Source organism: Artibeus jamaicensis, unplaced genomic scaffold (assembly GCF_021234435.1).
Source record: "Artibeus jamaicensis isolate MK-2021 breed Jamaican fruit bat unplaced genomic scaffold, CSHL_Jam_final contig_585, whole genome shotgun sequence".
Lineage (NCBI taxonomy): Eukaryota > Metazoa > Chordata > Mammalia > Chiroptera > Phyllostomidae > Artibeus > Artibeus jamaicensis.
The window spans coordinates 20,647,686-20,661,404 of NW_026521894.1; the positions used below are offsets into that span (position 1 = coordinate 20,647,686).

Genomic DNA, 13,719 nt, shown 5'->3' on the forward strand with positions numbered 1-13,719 from the left:
ACTGAGCCACCCAGCCAGGACTGTAATTCACTTCTTAAATTTAATAATGAACAGTGAAGATCTTCTCAAAACTATTTATCTAAAACATTATTTTTAATGCTTGAACTGTATTCCACTGTATTAAGAAACAACCTACATATCTAGTGCCCTATTGGTGAGCAATTAAAAAATTTTTTTAAAGATTTTATTTAGTTAGTTTTAAGGGAGAGAGAAAGAGAGAAACATCAGTGTGTGGTTGCCTCTCACATGTCCTTCACTGGGGACCTGGCCTGCAACCCAGGCATGTGCCCTGACAAGGAATTGAACCAGCGACTCTTTGGTTCACAAGCCAATGCTCAATCCACTGAGCTATGCCAGCCTGTGCTGGTGAGCACTTTTAATTTCTACAAATGATTGGATGCATGAAAAATCTTGTGGATAATTTTGGTGCACACATTTAATATTTTTAATATAATTTAATATTTTTAAATTGTTTATGTAAAATTTCTTGCCAAAATGGTTGCAAAATTTCAAGGTCTTAAAACATATTGCTAAATTATCTTTGAGAAGGAGGTGTGAGGTGTCAGTTTATACTCTCACCAGCAGTCGGCAGTGCCTGAGAGGATCTTTCTCTGCACTCTCTCAATCACGGATTACTTTTGACAGTTTGTTAGGTAAAAATATGTTGTTTGAATTCAGTCTTGTGTATGTTGATTGGCTACTTGATTTTTTTTCTTCTTTTGTTAGCTTAAATCCTTTATACATTTATAAACTGGAGAGTTCATCTCTTTCTTATAAATTATAAAAGTTTTTATATATTAATAACCTTTGTCTATATCACATGTTATACTGTATTTTTCAGACTATAAGATGCACTTTCTTCCCCTCCACAACAAATTTGGGAGGAATAATGGTTGTTAATGTTGCTATTGAGTTCTGTTTACATTTACATTGGTGAAATGTTATGTTATTTATGTTATTAAATATTTTACCACATTTTTTGCTTCAATTTTTTCCCTATTTTCCTCTAAAACCTAGGTGTGTCTTATGGTCCGAAAATACAGTAATTCCTTTTGCCTGATTTGTCATTTGGTTTTTAAAATTATTTTATCATATTTTAAATTCAGGTTAATTGAGATATAACTTAGAAAAAAGTGAAATTTCCCCTTTTCTATGCATTTTAACAAAAGCATATACTCATGTAACCATCCTGCAAAATAGAGTAGTTTCATTATAGTCAAGAATTTCCCTCTTGCTCCCTCCTCTCCCACCTCTTCTCCCTGGTAACCAGTGATCTGTCCTCTGTGCCTATGGTTTTGCCTTGTCCAAAATGTCATATAAAAGAAATTGTGTAGTATGTAGCCTTTTGAATCTGACTTTGTTCACTTAGCATGATGTATTTAAATTCACCCATGTATCAGTAATTATTTACTCTTTATTGCTGAATAGTTTTCATTCCATGCATGTCCAGTTTCCTATCCACACACTTGTTGATGGACATCTTGATTGTTTCCAGTTTTCAGTGACTGATTTTTTTAAAGTCTCCACAAACATTAACATAGAAATTAGTGTTTTGGTAGACATGTTTTCATATCCTGTGGTCAAACATCTAGGAGCATGGTAGATGTATATTAAACTTTGTAAGAAATGCCAGATGGTTTTCCAAAGTGGCTGTGTTCCATTTTGCACTCCCGCCTGTGTTCCAGTTGAGTGTCCCACGTCCTGGACAGTATTTAATATTGTCAGGTGTGTTTTCTTTTTCCTTTCCTTTTTTAAAAAATTTTAGCCATTCTAATAAGCGAGTGGTAATATCTCATTTTGGTTTTAATTTACACTTCTCTAAGAAATAAAGATGGTAAACATTTTTTTACATGTGTTTGTCTTTCTTACATCTTCTTTGGTAAAGTGTTTAAATCTTTTGATTATGTTTAAAATGAGGTTGTTTGTTTTCTTATCGTTAAGTTATCAATGTCTTTACACATTCTGCATGCCAGTTCTTTACCAGATACTTGCTTTGCAAATATTTTTTCCCAGTCTGTGGCTTGTGTTTTCATTCTTCTAACTATCATTTTGGAGAACTTAAATCTTTAATTATCATTAGGTCAAATTTACCAATTGTTTCTTTTATGATTCATATGTTTTGTGTCTTACCTAACAAATATTCTCCTAACCCAAAGTTGCAAAGATTTTCTCCTATGTTTTCTTGGAGAAGTTTTATCATTTAGATGTATAATCCCATTTCAGTTATTTTTGCCTACGGTATAAGTAATGGGTCAAGGTAATTTTTTGGGGGGAGGTCATGGACATCCGAATGTCCAATTGTTCTTAACGATTTTTTAAAATACATTATATTCTCTCCATTGAATTTGCCTTAGTGCCTCTGTAAAAAATCAATGGACCATACATGTGTAGATCTATTTCTGTACTATATTTCTCCATTTATTCCTGGGTTTATCTTTATGTCAATACCATATTATTCTGATTTGTCTCAATTATAGTAAGTCTTAAGATCATGTTGTAGGAATTCTTCAATCTTGTTTTCATTTTTCAAAATTGATTTGACTCTTCTAGTGCTTTTGGTTTTTCATATGAAATTTAGAATCGACTTATAGATTTCTATACAAATGGCCTGTTATGATCTTATTTGGAACTTTATCTGGTGAGAAAATTCATCCTAACAAAATTGTCATCCAATCTGTGAATATCATGTACCTCTCCATTTATGTAGATCTTTTTTTTCTCTAATCAATGTTTTGTAGCTTTAAGTACACATTTTTAAAACATTTTTATATAGGTATTTCATACTGTTTGGTGCCATTATTAAGTTTCCCATATCTCTAGTATTTGTACTCATATATTTACTCATATATTTTATAAGTAAAAGACAATGCTTCATCTGTCCTTTATTTTACTAATATTTTTCCCTAATTTACTATTTACTTATTAATTATGTTTATCCCAAATATTTAAATCTTTTCATTCCTTGTTTCTTTTTTAAACAAATTCTTTATATTTCAAATTACTTTAATCATTTTCATCTATATTACTTCATTTTATCTTTATGATGTTATTATAGTAACATCAAAAGGTTAACTTCTCAAAGTCACACAGTTCATTAGTGGCATCGTTTAAACTAGAGTCTTAAGTTATCTTATAAATAGATTTCACAGATCGGCATGCAGGGACCACACAGTCTAATAGGAAAAACATAAATAAATGAAATTAATAAAGCTTCAGTAGTGGCCTCGGGGAAGTACAACTCTTAACATGTGAGGTCAGGTCAGGTCAGCACTAGGGAGACTCTCAGAGTGTGCCTAGTGGTAGATGTAGTCCCTAGGTCACATGTTAATTTAGTTCCTGATTGAGGCAGAACTTATAAAAGTGCATTTCAAGACTTCCTTTCTGGCCTTTCTGATTCACGTATTTTTTTCCTACTAATTGAAGACTTAGAGATTACATCCTGTCCTATGACAACTACCAGATGGAGTAAGCTGACATTCTAAGTATAAATTCATATATTTCTTAAGTGAAAAATAAAGCTGCACTCAAAATAACTCAAGTATAAAAGATATTATCATCATGGACAACCTTTTTAAAAAACTGGCATGTATCAAAATGTAATATACTAATAATGGTACCCATGGAATTCCCAGTAAAGATGACTGGTAAAATGTATGAATATACATAAAGAAATGCAGCTACTAATTACTTTCAGACAAAAATCAGATTAAGCCTTTAAGGAAATGACACATATTTTCCAACCCAGAAAACACTACTACTTATCAAAATACAGGAAATAGCAGAGTATTGTGTATCCAGTTTCAGTAAACAGGGGGATATTTCCTTAAGCTAAACACAAATGCTGATCAATGGCCTCCTTTAACTCTATTCCCAGAATGCCAGCCCAAGGCAAACCTGCCTTCTCTTACAACAAAACCTCAATGGTGACTCAAGAGCTAAACACTGATGGTAAATAAGACAGAGTTCACCATGATTTAATACAATATTCTCAGTCTTCTCAGGGAAATAGAACTAGCCTTGTAAAATATCACAAATCATAATTTTTCAGAAGCATCTTTCTTGGATTTTTATTGATCACCCAAATTGCAGTGAGTCCTCTAGAAAGAAAAGGCTCTGCATCTGAGAGCCACTGGACCTGCTCATATATCAACAGAATTTAAACAACATGGAATTGAGTTGGTTTCAGAGATTCTAGTTTTGTTTAGGTAGAGAGAAAAGGTGTTTCTTTCAGCTTTTCATAAAAAATAAAATTTGGAGGCACAAAATTTTATTTAACACATTGCATTTATTCAACTTGGTCCAAAGAAAGGAAGAATCCAGGTAGGAAAGGAGAGGGGTAAACTGAGAGAACTGAAGGCACAGAGGTGCCTATTCTCAATAATGCATTAAGAAAACTGTTTAACCTGAAAAGATTGATGAAATTGAGAATGGAGCAAAAATGGGGGGCAAGGAAGGTATGAGAGGAGAGAATATTTGCATGAATGTACCTCCCACAGGGAGGTACACATGGTAATTAGGTTGGGAAAGGATAAAGCAAAAGTCTAAAAAAATATAATTAAACAGAAGATATGTGAATACACAGGAAAGAAATAGGTGTTAACTATAAATAATATGGATGAATTCACTAGATTCGTGTCATATTAGCAGATCTAATTTCCTTTCATAACAGGCTTATTAAGTAGTTAGATTAAAGGAATATTTCCATTGATTCAGGATATATCTGACCAACTCTTCCTACTACTTTTAAGAATTAAAAAAAAATGTAAGTTGGATATTGGCCAAGGTAGGTGGGTGGATATATAGTTGAATAACCATACCCAAAGCATATTACTTAAAAGACTAATGTCAATTCATTCATTTATTCTCTAGTTATAAACTCATTGAGCAGCTACTATATTAAGCCTTAGAGACACTAAGAAGACCAAGATGTAGTCTTACAATCTATGAAAGGAGAAACAACTCTATCACAGATAACTTCAATAAACTGTTTAGTAACTATGAGAGTAATCAACATAAGAGGAAAATTAATAAGAAGACAGTGTTCTTTACAAGCTTTATCTTATTCAACATTTTTACCAATAACATATCTAATGCTAGAAAGGACTTATTACTTTAGCAGGTATCATAAAACTTAATGGGCATAGCTTTCACTGACAGGTAAAAATAAGAAGTTGAGCCCTGGCCAAGTGGCTCAGTTGACTGGAGCATCATCTCATACACTAAAAGGTTGCAGGCTCAATCCCCAGACCCCCATTTGGGGTGTGAATGGGAGGTGACCAATCTCCCCATTCAGGATGCATATGGTGGCAATCAATAGATGTCTCTCTCTCTCTCTCTCTCTCACCCTTCCTTTCTCCCTCCCTCCCTTTTCTTCTCTAAAATCAATAGACATACCCTCAGGTGAGGATTAAAAAGAAAAGTCAGATTGCAGTGACTGGAATTATAGGCCAAAGCCAAGATGAATTAAATATAAACAAATTCATTGATCTATTATACATTCAGGTTAAAAAATACAATCACATAAATACAGGATCTGGAAGACCTAGCTTGACAGCATCTAATGTGAAAAGAAACACAAAGTCAACATAGCTCAACTATAAAATGTAATAAATGAAAATACTCATGTAATTTGAGGTTATATTATCAAACATTATCTAAGCCAAAAAGAGTTATGATACTACATTCTGTGCCAGTAAAAATGACTCTTCAGTGTGACATATTAGAAAATGTCCAGCAGGAGGCAACCAGGAGAAGGTTTTATATGAAACCCATCCATTTTACATTTTTTAAAAATGTAAGGAAATGGAACTCTATAGTCTACAGAAAAGAAGATATAATGAGACATGTAATTATTTTCCTTTAACAATGAATAGAATTGATCTACGAAGTCCTAGAGGGTAGAATGGGAATAACTAACTTTTCTGTTGGGATTTATTCTTTACAGAGGACTGTTTTATACATTATCATTTGGTTCATATTATGACCCTGTGAGTTTGGCAATGCAGGCACAACCCATCACCACCATTACAGAGGTGAGGAAAGGGGTTCAGAAAGGCTGGGGCTTGCCTAAAGTGAAAATGCTGGGGTCCAAATTCCAGTTTTCTCACCCCAGACATGTGCTTTTCACATAATACCATGCCATCCTTCCGCCTAGAAGCACATTTCATCTCAGTATAAGGAAAACCTTTCTAACAATAATGGCCACAGAAGAATGAAAGAGACTTTTAATTCATCACAAATTAATGATCTCCCTTTCCCAGAAAAAGGCAAACAAGGGCTAGAGGGCTTTGTGTCAAGGACATTTTAGAGGTGACTTCTACTCATAGAGGAGGTGATATTCCCCAAATCCACTCCAGTAAATGTTTACCACAGGGAAAGGAAGGAAGGAGGGACGGATGGAGGGAGGGAGGAAGGGAGGGAGGTTTTGAGAGATCCAAGTCATCCATGGAATCCATTCATTTAGCAAAGGTTCACTGACTGTTCACTATGTGACACTACTAGATCCTGAAACAGTGATAAGCATACCAGACTTAAAAATGGAAACCTTGGTATTTAGTACTAGTTCACTCAGTTATCATCTGTGTGCCTTTTTGAATATACGTTTTCCCTGTCAACAGAAGATTATAAAATCCACCTCGACAAATGAAAGGATTGGACGAGATAATATTTCTAAAGTACCAAGCATATAGTAGGAGCTCAATAAATATTAGTTCCTTTCTCCTCTTTGAGAGGTGCCTGAAGTTCTTTGGAGATGGTTTTTATGAACTGAATATGACAATCAGACAGGACCTGGATATAGAGAAAGAGGAGGGCAAGCAGAACATATCTTAGTGTTCACATGATTTAGCAGGTTTGAGGGTGACCATGCTGCCTTAACTGTGTAAGAATAAGATAGTATTTTAATTCGTAAGCCTAAAGTATGACATGCTCTGAAACTTTATCTGAACTTGAATTCTCAATCTCAAATTGATCTTTTTTTATGGATGTTTGAACATTATTGAGCAAATTGTTCTAGTTTCTTCTTCTCAGACAAAATTGGAGAAAAACAGATATTTCTCTGTTAGATGCTTTTGTGATAAAATGAACACCAGGTGCTTGCTTTATAATGATTTATGCATTCAAAACATTATCCATCTAACATGCTTATAATCAGAGAAAAAAATCATTTGACAAAAAATAAGGAGTTTTCCACTTGGTAGATTTATCAGTTACACATTTCCATTTTCAAAATCGGGCTTCTTGGCTATATCTACAGTGGTTTCAAATGTAATGTTTTTGATAACTTTTCCAGCTTCATGTTCTGGCCAGAAATAAGAATGCATCAGGAGACAATGGCTCAGCTGGTTACGAAAGATTTTGGGTTTGTACATAAGCTTACCCAGCTACGGAAACCAAGCGTGTAAACAAAAACTTGTTCAGCCCTGCTGAGCTGTTCTTCCAGAAATAAGAATGAGTAAAGTCTTGTTTTATTTTTTCCTGCTTTGTTTTCATATATAAATTAAATACGTGATCAGTTCTCACATTAAAACATTAATAAAACTGAATTCTTATTGAATACAGTCTGGTTTACTTACTTTCATCTCCTACTATGTATCCACAAGGTTAAAAATACCAGAGAAATGTAAGTAGAATCAATGCTTAGATGTTTTCCCATGTTAAGAATATATATTTAATATACATGATACTTCATATATATTAAATAGCAATATCAAATACATGTCATGTTTATAACAACATGAAACCCGTAATGCAACATGGGTTTCATGTACCTAAAGCATTATATGCAACATGGACACCCATTTTTGCTTGAGAAACTTATAGTCTGGTGGAGGTGGGGGGTGTCAGATATAGACAAACTTGCAGTTAACAGTATAATATAAGGTGGGTTTCACTAACATTTAGAGACTACAGGACACAACACAAAATTGTGTGACTATGTACACAAACACAGGAGTTTCCAGCTTTCAGAAAAAGCCATCTTATTGAACCAAGCAGTATCCTACCCAAATAGCTTAAAAATCACATAAGGCAAAGTTTAACAAGAAATGCAAGAATAGGAATTCACTTTCTAACAGAGTAAGAACCAAAACAACAATTCTCAACTCTCAAATGTCTAGGACTTACCTGGGAACATGCTTCTTCAATAACAGACTCCATAATCTTAAAACTCCTTGAACAAAAAAATATAAATTCCTTAAAAAATCTCTATGAAACGACTGCTTTTAAAAATCAAAATAATTAACCATGATCATGATCACATTTCCTACTTTCATTTTTTTAATTAATTTTATTTAGTTATTTTTCAAGTACAGTTTTTTGTCTATTTTTCCCATCCCAGCCTCCCCCGCCCCTTGCTCCCCACCTCCCTCCCATTTCTACCCCCCTTAGTTCTTGTCCCTGTGTCCTTCCTATTTGTTCCTCCAAATCCCCCCCTTTTTTCCCCTTAACTTCCCTTCCTTCTCCCCTCTGGTCACTATCCTACTTTCATTTTATCCAGATGAGAACATTAACTGCAAAAGGAATGAATTAAAGTCATTTCTAAGGCAAACTTTCTGACAAAAAGAATATATTTTGGATAGTAGAATAAATTACATATTAAAAAAGAGAACCTTTTTTTCTGCTATAATTAGGCCATCACTACATGGTATCAAAACAACCATTTGAATTAAATAAGGGGAGCATTACTTAATTCATTGATCATTTTCTAAGGAGAACCTATTATGTGTATAAGCCTATGGCAGATACCAATGGGGTGATTGCCTGAGTGAGGTCTAAGCCCTTGAGGAAAGTAAAACATTGCCTCAGGGAAAATACAAAAACACATAACATATACACAAAGGAGACAATAAATGTATGCTATCGACAGTAAGCATTGGGTTAGTTTAACGAAACTTAATGTGCTCTGGAACAATCTGGGAAAAGAGGAAGAGTTGGAGCATAGAGAGTAGCGAGAATTTGGAATATTAGAGATAAGAGGAAAACAGTATTAGCAAAAGCACGGCACACTATTTTGTCTCCCAGGCTGCTAAGCTGTGGTCAGCTTCAACTGAACTGTTATTCTGGGGTCACCAAACCACAACAATGAAAACCAGTAAAGAAAGGAAGATAGGATAAAGAGAATAAAATATAGAAGAATAAAGGGGCAAATAAATTTTCATCCAGAAATAAGGATAATTTCTACTGTTAGGCAGACAAAACATCTCCTCACTGAATACCCATGGCTTTATTTAAAGTAATAATCAGAAGAAAGTAGCAAACATTTATTGAGCACATACCACATATCGGACACTATCTTATTCCAAGCACTACATGTATTAGTTCATTTTCTACTCCAAGAACACTGATGTAGGAACTCTTTCCACCTATCATCAGGGTTCCTAACAGCCCATGACCCTCTAAAATGAGGAATTGTAAATCAAAGATTAATTTCATTGTCATTTTCAATAGTTCCTGTTTTTCTGCATTGAAGAAGTTTGCTTTAGGACAATAGCCCTGAATGGGTGGCGGAGGCTACATGAAGAGTGGCAGGGCTGGCTGAGCTACCTGGTGCAGCTGCATCCTAGAGGTGCGGGGGAAGTAAAACCCAGTGACTGTGCAGGTGGCAGCCAGGCCCAGAGGTGGCAGCAGGAGCTCTGGGACGGTGTGTGGCCCTGGATATAGGAACAGTGAAAGCCTTCCATGCTGTCGTCCTTTTGGTGTTCCAGAGAATCTCTGAAGCCAAGTTGGATGTTTCGAGCTAAGGAAGATGAAGAGTATGATGATGATGATTTGGCAGAATTTGAGGATGTCACAGAACATGCTGTTACTGAAGCTCCTCAGTGGCACAGAAAACGATGAAGACGAGACCACTGGGGAGTCGGGAGGGTAAGATGAAAAGATGGAGATTTTAAAGATACAAGTACCCAGGAGGAGATAGTGAGCCATAAAATAATAAAGATTTTTAAGGTTAGGAAGACAAATAGATAGTTCTTCTACATAAAATAAGGACCAAGTAACAATTGTTGACGTTCCTGCACATTTCTAGAACAGTTGGGAGAGTTATATTATCTAGAAATTTTGATGGTGACTGCTCCACTTCTCTATATCATTGGGAAGAATAAAAATGGTTGCCCTGCTTGGGCCTGCCTGGTTTAACACCCATAGATTTTGGAGAGCAGCTTTACCTTGGCAGAAGCCACAAGCACAGGAAATTTAGAGCAGGAGAAGAAGCATATCCACAATCTGGGGTTTTCTGGTCAAGTGCACCGTGAGGGGATGCTTAACCAGCTCAGGTTCCTAAAGAAACAGAACTCAGTGAGTCTCCTGGCTCAGATGTGAGGTCTGTGAGTGATCCAGTGCAACTAAAAGTAACCGTGAATGATGAGGACATGGACACCTATGTGTTTGCTGCTGGTACTTGGAAAGCCTTTGTGAGACTGCAGAAAGAGATGCAGGAGTGAGTTTTGTAGTGACACACCTAAGTCTGGAGCAAAGTGTGGACTGCCAGACTCCTTGGCTCTTCTGTCAGAGATGAGAGAAGTCATAAAAGAAACAATGGATATAAAGAAGGTTCACTTTCTTATATACTATGCTGACAAGACTGAATCTGTTCATTTTTAGACCAGCTCTTGGGTCCAAAAATCATGCCAAAGGCAGGCCAGTCTTTAAAGCCACCTGCCACGAAGGGGGGCACTACTGTTACACTGAATGTGCCTGGCTCACTGACATTTACCCAAAGGATATGGAGGCTTTGCTGCCTCTGGCAAACATGGTCATTTATTCAATTGACAAAGCTTAAAAGTTTCTCAAAGGGAAAGAAAACAAAAAAGTAGGTAAGAACAGAGCTGAAGTCGAAGAGAATTTCTTGAAGCTGATACAGCTTTCTTGTCTGTACAAAGACAAGACGTCGCAGTCTTGGCATGAGGAGAAAAAAAGGGCAGCGAAGGAGTGAATCATAAATGAGGAAGATCCTGAGAAATGGCACAGGCTGGAGGGAGCTGCCTTGAGGTGTGGACAAAAGAAATTGGAAAAGGAGCAAAGGAAAATGAAGCAAATCAAGGTGAAAGCCATGAAGAATTATCCCAGAGATCTGAATCCTGATGCCACCTGTAAGCTCTAAACTCACAGGAAACGTGAAAAATACGCCATTTCTCATCCTAAAGTTCAAACACGTCCAGTGACTGAGAAATTTTTTCTTTCATCAGTTGTTTTTGGTTTGGGTTATTATAGAGGTCATATAGAGATACATTAGCAGAACTGTGGCTGAGTAATTTTCTTCTAGATAAGCAAATTGTTTTGATTATTTTATGAAAGGAATGATATATTGAACTCTGTGTAGTTTTAAAATGTTTTTAAAATTATAACGTGAGTCACCAGTGTTTTTACTGTTGTGATATTTGAAGAAATTTCATGAGTTTATAGATACATAATTGGACTACTGCTTTTTGTTTAAAAGTAGGCAGTTAAAATAGCTCTTAAAATTACTCTAAACCAAGATCCCACAAATAACTCTTGGAACATCACAATAAACATTGCTTAGTGTCTTTTTTGTTTTTTTAAAGAAAAAGCTATTTAAAAAAAACTCTTCTTTTTCATGAACAGTATATTCAATCAGTTGAAATGTAAATTTTAAGGGTTACCATTAGGAAATTTCCACTGAGTTTTCAACACAAACTTTATATAGATATGCTTTATGTATACCTTTTAAAAATATTAGCATTGATGAGAAACAAAGTATATAAACTTAAATCTCAGTGCCAGAGAATGAAAAGTCAAGTAAATAGAGGAAGCACAGAGAGTAGTATCAGAAGAAAGCCACTCAAGAATTTAATAGGCAAGGCCAATCAGAGTAAACTAGTGACCTAATGCAAAAATGCATCTACTGTAATCTTGCATTTATGGTAACAGATTGGATATATCAGTAACAAGCCAAGTGGTTTTAGGAATTATAGCTTCTATTGCTTAAACTTCCCAGCAGTTCAGGAAGTCAACATAATCTTTTTGGGGGCAATTGAGTTTTTTGTGACTCTGTTGAATAATACTTACAATTCCAAACATCTCTGAATTCTCCTAAATTTACTAAGCAAAAATTAAGGACTTAAATGCAAATTCCACCCTTGTTTAGTAATTACAAGTTTCACTCTAACATTAGCAAGAATGACTTCCTGTAAGATTGGTTTCCCCACATCTATGCCAAACAAGTTGTTTCTTCATTGACTGAATACGTTCAAACCACCAACTGGCCTAAAAAAAAAACCGTCATTAAAAGGTCAGTAATATGTTAATCATAGTTGTAGAAAATTTAAGGAGACATATTTATTAGGCTAGTTTCCAATCACATCTAAGTCAATAAGTTTGGAGTTCTATAAATTCAGTTATGCATTTCACATAGCTAATCAAAGCAATATTGATGTTAATTGCTGGAAGCCATCCTGACTGGTTTCAGGGACTGTAGCCTCATTAACAGACAAAAGAGTCCCACGACTAGAGCTGAGTGAAAAGGCCTTGGGACCATGAGCCACTAGGAAGACAGAACATATCCTCCTGGGAGAAGCGCAGCCCCTGCCTCCCTCACTTGCCCCAGCATGGCTGGGCAGATGACTGGTTAGCCAATGATGAGGTAAGATTCCTCAAGGGAGAGACAACCTAAAACAGGCATAGTTGCAAAGGACCACTGGGGAAAGACTTGGGGGTCTATAGAGAAGGGGCAGAAAGACCCTCACCCCTTGGCTTTGTCATAGCCTGAGCCCTCACTCTATCTGTAAAAACTCTCCTAATCTCTTGGCGACTTTGCCCCCCAAACCTGACTCAGTCTGAAAACAATGCCAGAGGCAGCTGTGGCCTTGTACTAGAATGAAAGTCTCCCAGGGGCGAATCTGGCATTTTGTCCTTTGAAGCCTGCTCTGCATAGCATAACCCTGTTGCTTATAGCAGCACCAGTGCCTCTGGCTATGCCACCATAACAAGCAAAAAAGGGGGAGATGTTGGGGACCACATTGTGTGGTTTCCAAGACTGTAGCCCTGTGAGAGGAAGCCCCAAAAGGGGCTAGTAAGTCTCCTTGGAAAATCAGGTAAAAACACAGGTGACAAGCATGACTCAACCCTAACACCAAGGGTGCCTGTGGGAATCAGGCCTGATAATCATATTGTATCCTCTGAAGCTTGTTCTGCTTTGTTTTGTATAGCCCTGGTGATATAAAGTTCAAGGCATAAGGAGTAAACTCTTTATCTCATGAAATACGTCTTAAAGACCCTCTGGCATCAGCATGACTAACAGACCCGGACTTATGACAAATCTGTGTTCCTTCAATTGTTATCTATAGATAATACCTGTTTTTGTATGACTATAGCCTTTAGACATTGATTGATGAGCTATGCATATATGATGTATACACCTGCACATAGCATTCCCAACAAAAGCCATTCGGGAGAAGGACTCAGGACGTTCACCACTAGAGGGAATCGCCACCCCCTTTCCTGCCAGAACAGCAAGACTATGTCCAGGACGACTTATTTACCATCTGCGGTAGATGGGAGAATTTGGCAGGCTGGAGTTCCTCCCACAGTTAATACTATTTGAAAGTAATGAATAACATTTTAGATTCTATACCATACTTTGCCATGCCATATCTTATCAGGACTTTATGAAAAACCCAGGAATTCAGGCAAATCATCTGGCTTTTAATCCAGAACTTTTTCTACAGCTAATAAATAAGGATTATGAGAAGTCAAAGAGAACAG

At 36.2% G+C, this 13,719-nt stretch overlaps 1 pseudogene; it reads left to right on the plus strand.

Moving 5' to 3' along the window:
- Nucleotides 1–7,331: 7,331 nt before the first annotated feature.
- Nucleotides 7,332–11,098, plus strand: LOC119046924 (PAT complex subunit CCDC47-like; annotated as a pseudogene).
- Nucleotides 11,099–13,719: the final 2,621 nt, after the last annotated feature.